Here is a 16,717-nt window from a genome sequence, read left to right as displayed (position 1 = left end):
ACTTCAAGAAACCCATCAGCAATTGCAATAGAAATTGTTATTTTGTAGCCACTCTGATATTAAATTGCAATTAAAACTTAATAGGTATGTTTTGGTATATATGGATTTTCTGCAATACCATTAAGACAGTCACCTGAATTGAAAAAAAGCATAACTTCTAGAATGAGAATGAGCAACAAAGGAACATACATCCAAGATGGGACTTGAAGCCACTGTCCCAAGTGATAGTAAACTTTTCTGGAAACTATTCCACAATGTCATTAGAATAAATGTCTGCTTTTAGATACTGGGCCATAATTTTGCAAGCTGAACGGTACCAGATTGTTAAGCAGATTAAAGTTTCTGGTGGAGCCATTTCTGCAGTATGAAGCAAGAATAAAAGGAACATCTAAAACATTATTTTAATGAAATTACGCCTATCACCCCAGATGGGACTTGAAAGCACAAACCCTGGCTTAGGAGGCCAGTGCCGTATCCATTAGGCCACTGGGGCTTTGTAACATCTTTGAGTGAAACTGATTTTTTCATTAGTATAATCATTAATTGTTGCGATATAGGAAAGTCGTTTATTTGTGTTCTTTGCTTTACAAATCCCAGCATGAAATGTGATTGTACTATCCAGACCTAATAGTGTGGACCCTCATGTTACATTGCAGCAAAACAGATTGATGCAACTCTTTTACCAATAAAGAGGTAGTCTTTTGCATTCCATTTTGATGACTAACTAAAGTAATGTTTACAGTGCATCTGAACCAAAGCAGCTGTGTGTACTGGTACTTAAAAACAGTCATGTTTGTGTTTTTTTTCTGCCTTCATATCAGGATGTTCAGGAAGCAGATGATAATCATTAACTGAAGACATTAGAAAAAAAATTACATTTGCTCCAGGTGAGGCTTGAATTCACAACCTCAGAATTGTTCAACAGATACTGTCTTATAAGTACCGCGCACAGACCGATTGCGCCACAGGAGCACATGGACAAAGTACTTTATTTTTAGTTGAGTGATTTTAGCATCGAGTTGACTAAGTAAATTAACTTGGTTTATTAATTTTAAATTAGTTACTTTTTAAGTCCACTAAACTACTGCACCCAATACTAAAGTACCTAATAAAAGTAATATTCTAATCATAAGGTAATCAATTATATTGTGCATTTGTGTTATTGCCCAGTTTTATGTATCCATAGGTGTATATTGCAATGAATTCATGCCATTGTTGTACAGTTCAATATTATCAAAATTGTAAAATAATTCCTGTTTATTTATCTTAAATAATATTTGCTATAGATATATGTAACTTTAATGTTGCATAGGGAAAATATACACTATAATACCAAAAAATGCAGTATCTTTAAATAAAAATAAGTTAAATCTCACTTGTGCTCTATATTTAAAGGTAAACATTGTTTTTTTGGTCTGAAGCACCTAAATTGTCAGTAAAGTCAGTGTCCAAAGAAATATAAAAGGCAGAAAATTACCCTTTTGATGACATGGATGAAAGGACTTCAAGAAACCCATCAGCAATTGCAATAGACATTGTTATTTTGTAGCCACTCTGATATTAAATTGCAATTAAAACTTAATAGGTATGTTTTGGTATATATGGATTTTCTGCAATACCATTAAGACAGTCACCTGCACTGAAAAAAAGCATAACTTCTAGAATGAGAATGAGCAACAAAGGAACATGCATCCTAGATGGGACTTGAAGCCACTGTCCCAGGTGATAGTAAACTTTTCAGAAAACTAATCCACAATGTCATTAGGATAAATGTCTGCTTTTAGATACTGGGCCATAATTTTGCAAGCTGAACAGTTCCGGATTGATAAGCAGATAAAAGTTTCTGGTGGAGCCATTTGTGCAGTATGAAGCAAGAATGAAAGGACATCTCCAAAATTATTTTAATGAAATAAAGCCTATCACCCCAGATGGGACTTGAACCCACAATCCCTGGCTTAGGAGGCCAGTGCCTTATCCATTAGGCCACTGGGGCTTAGTAACACCTTTGAGTGAAACTGTTTTTTTCATTAGTATAATCATTAATTATTGCGATATAGGAAAGCCGTTTATTTGTGTTCTTTGCTTTACAAATCCCAGCATGAAATGTGATTGTACTATCCAGACCTAATAGTGTGGACCCTCATGTTACATTGCAGCAAAACAGATTGATGCAACTCTTTTACCAATAAAGAGGTAGTCTTTTGCATTCCATTTTGTTGACTAACTAAAGTAATGTTTACAGTGCATATGAACCAAAGCAGCTGTGTGTACTGGTACTTAAAAACAGTCATTTTTGTGTTTTTTTTCTGCCTTCATATCAGGATGTTCAGGAAGCAGATGATAATCATTAACTGATGACATTAGAAAAAAAATTACATTTGCTCCAGGTGAGGCTTGTACTCACAACCTCAGCATTGCTCAACAGATACTGCCTTATAAGTCCTGCGCACAGACTGATTGCGCCACAGGAGCACATGGTCAAAGTGCATTATTTTTAGTTGAGTGATTTTAGCATCGAGTTGACTAAGTAAATTAACTTGGTTTATTAATTTTAAATTAGTTACTTTTTAAATCCACTAAACTACTGCACCCAATACTAAAGTACCTAATAAAAGTAATATTCTAATCATAAGGTAATCAATTATATTGTGCATTTGTGTTATTGCCCAGTTTTATGTATCCATAGGTGTATATTGCAATGAATTCATGCCATTGTTGTACAGTTCAATATTATCAAAATTGTAAAATAATTCCTGTTTATTTATCTTAAATAATATTTGCTATAGATATATGTAACTTTAATGTTGCATAGGGAAAATATACACTATAATACCAAAAAATGCAGTATCTTTAAATAAAAATAAGTTAAATCTCACTTGTGCTCTATATTTAAAGGTAAACATTGTTTTTTTGGTCTGAAGCACCTAAATTGTCAGTAAAGTCAGTGTCCAAAGAAATATAAAAGGCAGAAAATTACCCTTTTGATGACATGGATGAAAGGACTTCAAGAAACCCATCAGCAATTGCAATAGAAATTGTTATTTTGTAGCCACTCTGATATTAAATTGCAATTAAAACTTAATAGGCATGTTTTGGTATATATGGATTTTCTGCAATACCATAAAGACAGTCACCTGAATTGAAAAAAAGCATAACTTCTAGAATGAGAATGAGCAACAAAGGAACATACATCCTAGATGGGACTTGAAGCCGCTGTCCCAGGTGATAGTAAACTTTTCTGGAAACTATTCCACAATGTCATTAGAATAAATGTCTGCTTTTAGATACTGGGCCATAATTTTGCAAGCTGAACGGTACCAGATTGTTAAGCAGATTAAAGTTTCTGGTGGAGCCATTTCTGCAGTATGAAGCAAGAATAAAAGGAACATCTAAAACATTATTTTAATGAAATAAAGCCTATCACCCCAGATGGGACTTGAAAGCACAAACCCTGGCTTAGGAGGCCAGTGCCGTATCCATTAGGCCACTGGAGCTCAGTAACATCTTTGAGTGGAACTGATTTTTTCATTAGTATAATCATTAATTGTTGTGATATAGGAAAGCCATTTATTTGTGTTCTTTGCTTTACAAATCCCAGCATGAAATGTGATTGTACTAACCAGACCTAATAGTGTGGAACCTCATGTTACATTGCATCAAAACAGATTGATGCAACTCTTTTACCAATAAAGAGGTAGTCTTTTGCATTCCATTTTGTTGACTAACTAAAGGAATGTTTACAGTGCATATGAACCAAAGCAGATGTGTGTACTGGTACCTTAAAAACAGTCATGTTTGTGTTTTTTTTTCTGCTTTCATATCAGGATGTTCAGGTAGCAAATGATAATCATTAACTGATGACATTAGAAAAAAAATTACATTTGCTCAAGGTGAGGCTTGAATTCGAAACATTGGCATTGCTCAACAGATACTGTCTTATAAGTACCGCGCGCTGACCGATTGTGCCACAGGAGAGCATGCTCAAAGGGCATTATTTTTAGTTGAGTGATTTTAGAATCGAGTTGACTAAGGAAATTAACTTGGTTTATTAATTTTAAATTAGTTACTTTTTAAATCCACTAAACTACTGCACCCAATACTAAAGTACCTAATAAAAGTAATATTCTAATCATAAGGTAATCAATTATATTGTGCATTTGTGTTATTGCCCAGTTTTATGTATCCATAGGTGTATATTGCAATGAATTCATGCCATTGTTGTACAGTTCAATATTATCAAAATTGTAAAATAATTCCTGTTTATTTATCTTAAATAATATTTGCTATAGATATATGTAACTTTAATGTTGCATAGGGAAAATATACACTATAATACCAAAAAGTGCAGTATCTAGAAATAAAAATAAGTTAAATCTCACATGTGCTCTATATTTAAAGGTAAACATTGTTTTTTTGGTCTGTAGCACCTAAATTGTCAGTAAAGTCAGTGTCCAAAGAAATATAAAAAGCAGAAAATTACCCTTTTGATGACAAGGATGAAAGGACTTCAAGAAATCCATCAGCAATTGCCATAGACATTGTTATTTTGTAGCCACTCTGATATTAAATTGCAATTAAAATTTAATAGGTATGTTTTGGTATATATGGATTTTCTGCAATACCATTAATACAGTCACCTGCATTGAAAAAAAGCATAACTTCTAGAATGAGAATTAGCAACAAAGGAACATGCATCCTAGATGGGACTTGAAGCCACTGTCCCAGGTGATAGTAAACTTTTCAGAAAACTAATCCACAATGTCATTAGGATAAATGTCTGCTTTTAGATACTGGGCCATAATTTTGCAAGCTGAACAGTTCCGGATTGATAAGCAGATAAAAGTTTCTGGTGGAGCCATTTGTGCAGTATGAAAGGACATCTCCAAAATTATTTTAATGAAATAAAGCCTATCACCCCAGATGGGACTTGAAAGCACAAACCCTGGCTTAGGAGGCCAGTGCCGTATCCATTAGGCCACTGGGGCTTTGTAACATCTTTGAGTGAAACTGATTTTTTCATTAGTATAATCATTAATTGTTGCGATATAGGAAAGCCGTTTATTTGTGTTCTTTGCTTTACAAATCCCAGCATGAAATGTGATTGTACTATCCAGACCTAATAGTGTGGACCCTCATGTTACATTGCAGCAAAACAGATTGATGCAACTCTTTTACCAATAAAGAGGTAGTCTTTTGCATTCCATTTTGTTGACTAACTAAAGTAATGTTTACAGTGCATATGAACCAAAGCAGCTGTGTGTACTGGTACTTAAAAACAGTCATTTTTGTGTTTTTTTTCTGCCTTCATATCAGGATGTTCAGGAAGCAGATGATAATCATTAACTGATGACATTAGAAAAAAAATTACATTTGCTCCAGGTGAGGCTTGTACTCACAACCTCAGCATTGCTCAACAGATACTGCCTTATAAGTCCTGCGCACAGACTGATTGCGCCACAGGAGCACATGGTCAAAGTGCATTATTTTTAGTTGAGTGATTTTAGCATCGAGTTGACTAAGTAAATTAACTTGGTTTATTAATTTTAAATTAGTTACTTTTTAAATCCACTAAACTACTGCACCCAATACTAAAGTACCTAATAAAAGTAATATTCTAATCATAAGGTAATCAATTATATTGTGCATTTGTGTTATTGCCCAGTTTTATGTATCGATAGGTGTATATTGCAATGAATTCATGCCATTGTTGTACAGTTCAATATTATCCAAATTGTAAAATAATTCCTGTTTATTTATCTTAAATAATATTTGCTATAGATATATGTAACTTTAATGTTGCATAGGGAAAATATACACTATAATACCAAAAAATGCAGTATCTTTAAATAAAAATAAGTTAAATCTCACTTGTGCTCTATATTTAAAGGTAAACATTGTTTTTTTGGTCTGAAGCACCTAAATTGTCAGTAAAGTCAGTGTCCAAAGAAATATAAAAGGCAGAAAATTACCCTTTTGATGACAAGGATGAAAGGACTTCAAGAAATCCATCAGCAATTGCCATAGACATTGTTATTTTGTAGCCACTCTGATATTAAATTGCAATTAAAATTTAATAGGTATGTTTTGGTATATATGGATTTTCTGCAATACCATTAATACAGTCACCTGCATTGAAAAAAAGCATAACTTCTAGAATGAGAATTAGCAACAAAGGAACATGCATCCTAGATGGGACTTGAAGCCACTGTCCCAGGTGATAGTAAACTTTTCAGAAAACTAATCCACAATGTCATTAGGATAAATGTCTGCTTTTAGATACTGGGCCATAATTTTGCAAGCTGAACAGTTCCGGATTGATAAACAGATAAAAGTTTCTGGTGGAGCCATTTGTGCAGTATGAAAGGACATCTCCAAAATTATTTTAATGAAATAAAGCCTATCACCCCAGATGGGACTTGAAAGCACAAACCCTGGCTTAGGAGGCCAGTGCCGTATCCATTAGGCCACTGGGGCTTTGTAACATCTTTGAGTGAAACTGATTTTTTCATTAGTATAATCATTAATTGTTGCGATATAGGAAAGCCGTTTATTTGTGTTCTTTGCTTTACAAATCCCAGCATGAAATGTGATTGTACTATCCAGACCTAATAGTGTGGACCCTCATGTTACATTGCAGCAAAACAGATTGATGCAACTCTTTTACCAATAAAGAGGTAGTCTTTTGCATTCCATTTTGTTGACTAACTAAAGTAATGTTTACAGTGCATATGAACCAAAGCAGCTGTGTGTACTGGTACTTAAAAACAGTCATTTTTGTGTTTTTTTTCTGCCTTCATATCAGGATGTTCAGGAAGCAGATGATAATCATTAACTGATGACATTAGAAAAAAAATTACATTTGCTCCAGGTGAGGCTTGTACTCACAACCTCAGCATTGCTCAACAGATACTGCCTTATAAGTCCTGCGCACAGACTGATTGCGCCACAGGAGCACATGGTCAAAGTGCATTATTTTTAGTTGAGTGATTTTAGCATCGAGTTGACTAAGTAAATTAACTTGGTTTATTAATTTTAAATTAGTTACTTTTTAAATCCACTAAACTACTGCACCCAATACTAAAGTACCTAATAAAAGTAATATTCTAATCATAAGGTAATCAATTATATTGTGCATTTGTGTTATTGCCCAGTTTTATGTATCGATAGGTGTATATTGCAATGAATTCATGCCATTGTTGTACAGTTCAATATTATCCAAATTGTAAAATAATTCCTGTTTATTTATCTTAAATAATATTTGCTATAGATATATGTAACTTTAATGTTGCATAGGGAAAATATACACTATAATACCAAAAAATGCAGTATCTTTAAATAAAAATAAGTTAAATCTCACTTGTGCTCTATATTTAAAGGTAAACATTGTTTTTTTGGTCTGAAGCACCTAAATTGTCAGTAAAGTCAGTGTCCAAAGAAATATAAAAGGCAGAAAATTACCCTTTTGATGACATGGATGAAAGGACTTCAAGAAACCCATCAGCAATTGCAATAGAAATTGTTATTTTGTAGCCACTCTGATATTAAATTGCAATTAAAACTTAATAGGTATGTTTTGGTATATATGAATTTTCTGCAATACCATTAAGACAGTCACCTGAATTGAAAAAAAGCATAACTTCTAGAATGAGAATGAGCAACAAAGGAACATACATCCTAGATGGGACTTGAAGCCACTGTCCCAGGTGATAGTAAACTTTTCTGAAAACTATTCCACAATGTCATTAGAATAAATGTCTGCTTTTAGATACTGGGCCATAATTTTGCAAGCTGAACGGTACCAGATTGTTAAGCAGATTAAAGTTTCTGGTGGAGCCATTTCTGCAGTATGAAGCAAGAATAAAAGGAACATCTAAAACATTATTTTAATGAAATAAAGCCTATCACCCCAGATGGGACTTGAAAACACAAACCCTGGCTTAGGAGGCCAGTGCCGTATCCATTAGGCCACTGGGGCTTTGTAACATCTTTGAGTGAAACTGATTTTTTCATTAGTATAATCATTAATTGTTGCGATATAGGAAAGTCGTTTATTTGTGTTCTTTGCTTTACAAATCCCAGCATGAAATGTGATTTTACTATCCAGACCTAATAGTGTGGACCCTCATGTTACATTGCAGCAAAACAGATTGATGCAACTCTTTTACCAATAAAGAGGTAGTCTTTTGCATTCCATTTTGATGACTAACTAAAGTAATGTTTACAGTGCATATGAACCAAAGCAGCTGTGTGTACTGGTACTTAAAAACAGTCATGTTTGTGTTTTTTTTCTGCCTTCATATCAGGATGTTCAGGAAGCAGATGATAATCATTAACTGAAGACATTAGAAAAAAAATTACATTTGCTCCAGGTGAGGCTTGAATTCACAACCTCAGAATTGTTCAACAGATACTGTCTTATAAGTACCGCGCACAGACCGATTGCGCCACAGGAGCACATGGACAAAGTACTTTATTTTTAGTTGAGTGATTTTAGAATCGAGTTGACTTAGGAAATTAACTTGGCTTATTAATTTTATATTAGTTACTTTTTAAATCCACTAAACTACTGCACCCAATACTAAAGTACCTAATAAAAGTAATATTCTAATCATAAGGTAATCAATTATATTGTGCATTTGTGTTATTGCCCAGTTTTATGTATCCATAGGTGTATATTTCAATGAATTCATGCCATTGTTGTACATTTCAATATTATCAAAATTGTAAAATAATTCCTGTTTATTTATCTTAAATAATATTTGCTATAGATATATGTAACTTTAATGTTGCATAGTGAAAATATACACTATAATAACAAAAAATGCAGTATCTTTAAATAAATATAAGTTAAATCTCACATGTGCTCTATAATTAAAGGTAAACATTGTTTTTTTGGTCTGTAGCACATAAATTGTCAGTAAAGTCAGTGTCCAAAGAAATATAAAAAGCTGAAAATTACCCTTTTGATGACAAGGATGAAAGGACTTCAAGAAACCCATCAGCAATTGCCATAGAAATTGTTATTTTGTAGCCACTCTGATATTAAATTGCAATTAAAACTTAATAGGTATGTTTTGGTACATATAGATTTCATGCAATACCATTAAGACAGTCACCTGCATTGAAAAAAAGCATAACTTCTAGAATGAGAATGAGCAACAAAGGAACATGCATCCTAGATGGGACTTGAAGCCACTGTCCCAGGTGATAGTAAACTTATCCGGAAACTAATCCACAATGACATTAGGATAAATGTCTGCTTTTAGATACTGGGCCATAATTTTGCAAGCTAAATAGTACCGGATTGCTAAGCAGATAAAAGTTTCTGGTGGAGCCATTTGTGCAGTATCAAAGGAACATCTCCAGTAATTAAATGGATGAAATAAAGCCTATCACCCCAGATAACTTGAAACCACAATCACCAGCTTAATAGGCCAGTGCCTTATCCATTAGGCCACTGGGGCTTGGTAACATCTTTGTGTGAAACTGATTTTTTCATTAGTATAATCATTAATTGTTGCGATATAGGAAAGCCGTTTATTTGTGTTCTTTGCTTTACAAATCCCAGCATGAAATGTGATTGTACTAACCAGACCTAATAGTGTGGAACCTCATGTTACATTGCAGCAAAACAGATTGATGCAACTCTTTTACCAATAAAGAGGTAGTCTTTTGCATTCCATTTTGTTGACTAACTAAAGTAATGTTTACAGGGCATATGAACCAAAGCAGATGTGTGTACTGGTACCTTAAAAACAGTCATGTTTGTTTTTTTTTTCTGCCTTCATATCAGGATGTTCAGGTAGCAGATAATAATCATTAACTGATGACATTAGAAAAAAAATTACATTTGTTCTAGGTGAGGTTTGAACTCACAACCTCAGCATTACTCAACAGATACTATCTTATAAGTACCGCGCACTTACTGATTGTGCCACAGGAGTGCATGGTCAAAGTGCATTATTTTTAGTTGAGTGACTTTAGCATCGAGTTGACTAAGGAAATTAACTTGGTTTATTAATTTTAAATTAGTTACTTTTTAAATCCACTAAACTACTGCACCCAATACTAAAGTACCTAATAAAAGTAATATTCTAATCATAAGATAATCAATTATATGTGCATTTGTGTTATTGCCCAGTTTTATGTATCCACAGGTGTATATTGCAATGAATTCATGCCATTGTTGTACAGTTCAATATTATCAAAATTGTAAAATAATTCCTGTTTATTTATCTTAAATAATATTTGCTATAGATATATGTAACTTTAATGTTGCATAGGGAAAATATACACTATAATAACAAAAAATGCAGTATCTTTAAAAAAAAATAAGTTAAATCTCACATGTGCTCTATATTTAAAGGTAAACATTGTTTTTTTGGTCTGTAGCACCTAAATTGTCAGTAAAGTCAGTGTCCAAAGAAATATAAAAAGCAGAAAATTACCCTTTTGATGACATGGATGAAAGGACTTCAAGAAACCCATCAGCAATTGCAATAGAAATTGTTATTTTGTAGCCACTCTGATATTAAATTGCAATTAAAACTTAATAGGTATGTTTTGGTATATATGGATTTTCTGCAATACCATTAAGACAGTCACCTGAATTGAAAAAAAGCATAACTTCTAGAATGAGAATGAGCAACAAAGGAACATACATCCTAGATGGGACTTGAAGCCACTGTCCCAGGTGATAGTAAACTTTTCTGGAAACTATTCCACAATGTCATTAGAATAAATGTCTGCTTTTAGATACTGGGCCATAATTTTGCAAGCTGAACGGTACCAGATTGTTAAGCAGATTAAAGTTTCTGGTGGAGCCATTTCTGCAGTATGAAGCAAGAATAAAAGGAACATCTAAAACATTATTTTAATGAAATAAAGCCTATCACCCCAGATGGGACTTGAAAGCACAAACCCTGGCTTAAGAGGCCAGTGCCGTATCCATTAGGCCACTGGGGCTTTGTAACATCTTTGAGTGAAACTGATTTTTTCATTAGTATAATCATTAATTGTTGCGATATAGGAAAGTCGTTTATTTGTGTTCTTTGCTTTACAAATCCCAGCATGAAATGTGATTGTACTATCCAGACCTAATAGTGTGGACCCTCATGTTACATTGCAGCAAAACAGATTGATGCAACTCTTTTACCAATAAAGAGGTAGTCTTTTGCATTCCATTTTGATGACTAACTAAAGTAATGTTTACAGTGCATATGAACCAAAGCAGCTGTGTGTACTGGTACTTAAAAACAGTCATGTTTGTGTTTTTTTTCTGCCTTCTTATCAGGATATTCAGGAAGCAGATGATAATCATTAACTGATGACATTAGAAAAAAAATTACATTTGCTCCAGGTGAGGCTTGAATTCACAATCTCAGAATTGTTCAACAGATACTGTCTTATAAGTACCGTGCACCGACCGATTGCGCCACAGGAGCACATGGACAAAGTACTTTATTTTTAGTTGAGGGATTTTAGCTTCGAGTTGACTAAGTAAATTAACTTGGTTTATTAATTTTAAATTAGTTACTTTTTAAGTCCACTAAACTACTGCACCCAATACTAAAGTACCTAATAAAAGTAATATTCTAATCATAAGGTAATCAATTATATTGTGCATTTGTGTTATTGCCCAGTTTTATGTATCCATAGGTGTATATTGCAATGAATTCATGCCATTGTTGTACAGTTCAATATTATCAAAATTGTAAAATAATTCCTGTTTATTTATCTTAAATAATATTTGCTATAGATATATGTAACTTTAATGTTGCATAGGGAAAATATACACTATAATACCAAAAAATGCAGTATCTTTAAATAAAAATAAGTTAAATCTCACTTGTGCTCTATATTTAAAGGTAAACATTGTTTTTTTGGTCTGAAGCACCTAAATTGTCAGTAAAGTCAGTGTCCAAAGAAATTTAAAAGGCAGAAAATTACCCTTTTGATGACATGGATGAAAGGACTTCAAGAAACCCATCAGCAATTGCAATAGAAATTGTTATTTTGTAGCCACTCTGATATTAAATTGCAATTAAAACTTAATAGGTATGTTTTGGTATATATGGATTTTCTGCAATACCATTAAGACAGTCACCTGAATTGAAAAAAAGCATAACTTCTAGAATGAGAATGAGCAACAAAGGAACATACATCCAAGATGGGACTTGAAGCCACTGTCCCAGGTGATAGTAAACTTTTCTGGAAACTATTCCACAATGTCATTAGAATAAATGTCTGCTTTTAGATACTGGGCCATAATTTTGCAAGCTGAACGGTACCAGATTGTTAAGCAGATTAAAGTTTCTGGTGGAGCCATTTCTGCAGTATGAAGCAAGAATAAAAGGAACATCTAAAACATTATTTTAATGAAATAAAGCCTATCACCCCAGATGGGACTTGAAAGCACAAACCCTGGCTTAGGAGGCCAGTGCTGTATCCATTAGGCCACTGGGGCTTAGTAACATCTTTGAGTGAAACTGATTTTTTCATTAGTATAATCATTAATTGTTGCGATATAGGAAAGTCGTATATTTGTGTTCTTTGCTTTACAAATCCCAGCATGAAATGTGATTTTACTATCCAGACCTAATAGTGTGGACCCTCATGTTACATTGCAGCAAAACAGATTGATGCAACTCTTTTACCAATAAAGAGGTAGTCTTTTGCATTCCATTTTGATGACTAACTAAAGTAATGTTTACAGTGCATATGAACCAAAGCAGCTGTGTGTACTGGTACTTAAAAACAGTCATGTTTGTGTTTTTTTTCTGCCTTCATATCAGGATGTTCAGGAAGCAGATGATAATCATTAACTGAAGACATTAGAAAAAAAATTACATTTGCTCCAGGTTAGGCTTGAATTCACAACCTCAGAATTGCTCAACAGATACTGTCTTATAAGTACCGCGCACAGACCGATTGCGCCACAGGAGCACATGGACAAAGTACTTTATTTTTAGTTGAGTGATTTTAGAATCGAGTTGACTTAGGAAATTAACTTGGTTTATTAATTTTATATTAGTTACTTTTTAAATCCACTAAACTACTGCACCCAATACTAAAGTACCTAATAAAAGTAATATTCTAATCATAAGGTAATCAATTATATTGTGCATTTGTGTTATTGCCCAGTTTTATGTATCCATAGGTGTATATTTCAATGAATTCATGCCATTGTTGTACATTTCAATATTATCAAAATTGTAAAATAATTCCTGTTTATTTATCTTAAATAATATTTGCTATAGATATATGTAACTTTAATGTTGCATAGTGAAAATATACACTATAATACCAAAAAATGCAGTATCTTTAAATAAAAATAAGTTAAATCTCACATGTGCTCTATAATTAAAGGTAAACATTGTTTTTTTGGTCTGTAGCACATAAATTGTCAGTAAAGTCAGTGTCCAAAGAAATATAAAAAGCAGAAAATTACCCTTTTGATGACAAGGATGAAAGGACTTCAAGAAACCCATCAGCAATTGCCATAGAAATTGTTATTTTGTAGCCACTCTGATATTAAATTGCAATTAAAACTTAATAGGTATGTTTTGGTACATATAGATTTCATGCAATACCATTAAGACAGTCACCTGCATTGAAAAAAAGCATAACTTCTAGAATGAGAATGAGCAACAAAGGAACATGCATCCTAGATGGGACTTGAAGCCACTGTCCCAGGTGATAGTAAACTTATCCGGAAACTAATCCACAATGACATTAGGATAAATGTCTGCTTTTAGATACTGGGCCATAATTTTGCAAGCTAAACAGTACCGGATTGCTAAGCAGATAAAAGTTTCTGGTGGAGCCATTTGTGCAGTATCAAGCAAGAATAAAAGGAACATCTCCAAAATTATTTTAATGAAATAAAGCCTATCACCCCAGATGGGACTTGAACTCACAATCCCGGGCTTAGGAGGCCAGTGCCTTATCCATTAGGCCACTGGAGCTCAGTAACATCTTTAAGTGGAACTGATTTTTTCATTAGTATAATCATTAATTGTTGTGATATAGGAAAGCCATTTATTTGTGTTCTTTGCTTTACAAATCCCAGCATGAAATGTGATTGTACTAACCAGACCTAATAGTGTGGAACCTCATGTTACATTGCATCAAAACAGATTGATGCAACTCTTTTACCAATAAAGAGGTAGTCTTTTGCATTCCATTTTGTTGACTAACTAAAGGAATGTTTACAGTGCATATGAACCAAAGCAGATGTGTGTACTGGTACCTTAAAAACAGTCATGTTTGTGTTTTTTTTTCTGCCTTCATATCAGGATGTTCAGGTAGCAAATGATAATCATTAACTGATGACATTAGAAAAAAAATTACATTTGCTCAAGGTGAGGCTTGAATTCGAAACCTCGGCATTGCTCAACAGATACTGTCTTATAAGTACCGCACGCTGACCGATTGCGCCACAGGAGAGCACGCTCAAAGTGCATTATTTTTAGTTGAGTGATTTTAGAATCGAGTTGACTAAGGAAATTAACTTGGTTTATTAATTTTAAATTAGTTACTTTTTAAATCCACTAAATAACTGCACCCAATACTAAAGTACCTAATAAAAGTAATATTCTAATCATAAGGTAATCAATTATATTGTGCATTTGTGTTATTGCCCAGTTTTATGTATCCATAGGTGTATATTGCAATGAATTCATGCCATTGTTGTACAGTTCAATATTATCAAAATTGTAAAATAATTCCTGTTTATTTATCTTAAATAATATTTGCTATAGATATATGTAACTTTAATGTTGCATAGGGAAAATATACACTATAATACCAAAAAGTGCAGTATCTAGAAATAAAAATAAGTTAAATCTCACATGTGCTCTATATTTAAAGGTAAACATTGTTTTTTTGGTCTGTAGCACCTAAATTGTCAGTAAAGTCAGTGTCCAAAGAAATATAAAAAGCAGAAAATTACCCTTTTGATGACTTGGATGAAAGGACTTCAAGAAACCCATCAGCAATTGCCATAGACATTGTTATTTTGTAGCCACTCTGATATTAAATTGCAATTAAAATTTAATAGGTATGTTTTGGTATATATGGATTTTCTGCAATACCATTAATACAGTCACCTGCATTGAAAAAAAGCATAACTTCTAGAATGAGAATTAGCAACAAAGGAACATGCATCCTAGATGGGACTTGAAGCCACTGTCCCAGGTGATAGTAAACTTATCTGGAAACTAATCCACAATGTCATTAGGATAATTGTCTGCTTTTAGATACTGGGCCATAATTTTGCAAGCTAAACAGTACCGGATTGTTAAGCAGATAAAAGTTTCTGGTGGAGCCATTTGTGCAGTATCAAAGGAACATCTCCAGTAATTAAATGGATGAAATAAAGCCTATCACCCCAGATAACTTGAAACCACAATCACCAGCTTAATAGGCCAGTGCCTTATCCATTAGGCCACTGGGGCTTGGTAACATCTTTGTGTGAAACTGATTTTTTCATTAGTATAATCATTAATTGTTGCGATATAGGAAAGCCGTTTATTTGTGTTCTTTGCTTTACAAATCCCAGCATGAAATGTGATTGTACTAACCAGACCTAATAGTGTGGAACCTCATGTTACATTGCAGCAAAACAGATTGATGCAACTCTTTTACCAATAAAGAGGTAGTCTTTTGCATTCCATTTTGTTGACTAACTAAAGTAATGTTTACAGGGCATATGAACCAAAGCAGATGTGTGTACTGGTACCTTAAAAACAGTCATGTTTGTTTTTTTTTTCTGCCTTCATATCAGGATGTTCAGGTAGCAGATAATAATCATTAACTGATGACATTAGAAAAAAAATTACATTTGTTCTAGGTGAGGTTTGAACTCACAACCTCAGCATTACTCAACAGATACTATCTTATAAGTACCGCGCACTTACTGATTGTGCCACAGGAGTGCATGGTCAAAGAGGCTTATTTTTAGTTGAGTGACTTTAGCATCGAGTTGACTAAGGAAATTAACTTGGTTTATTAATTTTAAATTAGTTACTTTTTAAATCCACTAAACTACTGCACCCAATACTAAAGTACCTAATAAAAGTAATATTCTAATCATAAGATAATCAATTATATGTGCATTTGTGTTATTGCCCAGTTTTATGTATCCACAGGTGTATATTGCAATGAATTCATGCCATTGTTGTACAGTTCAATATTATCAAAATTGTAAAATAATTCCTGTTTATTTATCTTAAATAATAATTGCTATAGATTTATGTAACTTTAATGTTGCATAGGGAAAATATACACTATAATAACAAAAAATGCAGTATCTTTAAAAAAAAATAAGTTAAATCTCACATGTGCTCTATATTTAAAGGTAAACATTGTTTTTTTGGTCTGTAGCACCTAAATTGTCAGTAAAGTCAGTGTCCAAAGAAATATAAAAAGCAGAAAATTACCCTTTTGATGACATGGATGAATGGACTTCAAGAAACCCATCAGCAATTGCAATAGAAATTGTTATTTTGTAGCCACTCTGATATTAAATTGCAATTAAAACTTAATAGGTATGTTTTGGTATATATGGATTTTCTGCAATACCATTAAGACAGTCACCTGAATTGAAAAAAAGCATAACTTCTAGAATGAGAATGAGCAACAAAGGAACATACATCCTAGATGGGACTTGAAGCCACTGTCCCAGGTGATAGTAAACTTTTCTGGAAACTATTCC

General features: G+C 33.2%; 1 non-coding gene across 1 annotated transcript; it reads right to left on the bottom strand.

Annotated features, from left to right (window-relative positions):
- Positions 1-1,920: 1,920 nt before the first annotated feature.
- Positions 1,921-1,993, bottom strand: TRNAR-CCU (transfer RNA arginine (anticodon CCU)). Its single transcript has one exon. It is a non-coding gene; the product is annotated as a tRNA-Arg (tRNA).
- Positions 1,994-16,717: the final 14,724 nt, after the last annotated feature.

Source organism: Taudactylus pleione, unplaced genomic scaffold (genome assembly GCF_031769625.1).
Source record: "Taudactylus pleione unplaced genomic scaffold, aTauple2 ptg000473l, whole genome shotgun sequence".
In the NCBI taxonomy this organism is placed as follows: Eukaryota; Metazoa; Chordata; class Amphibia; order Anura; family Myobatrachidae; genus Taudactylus; species Taudactylus pleione.
This window is presented reverse-complemented; position numbering and strand designations above follow the sequence as displayed.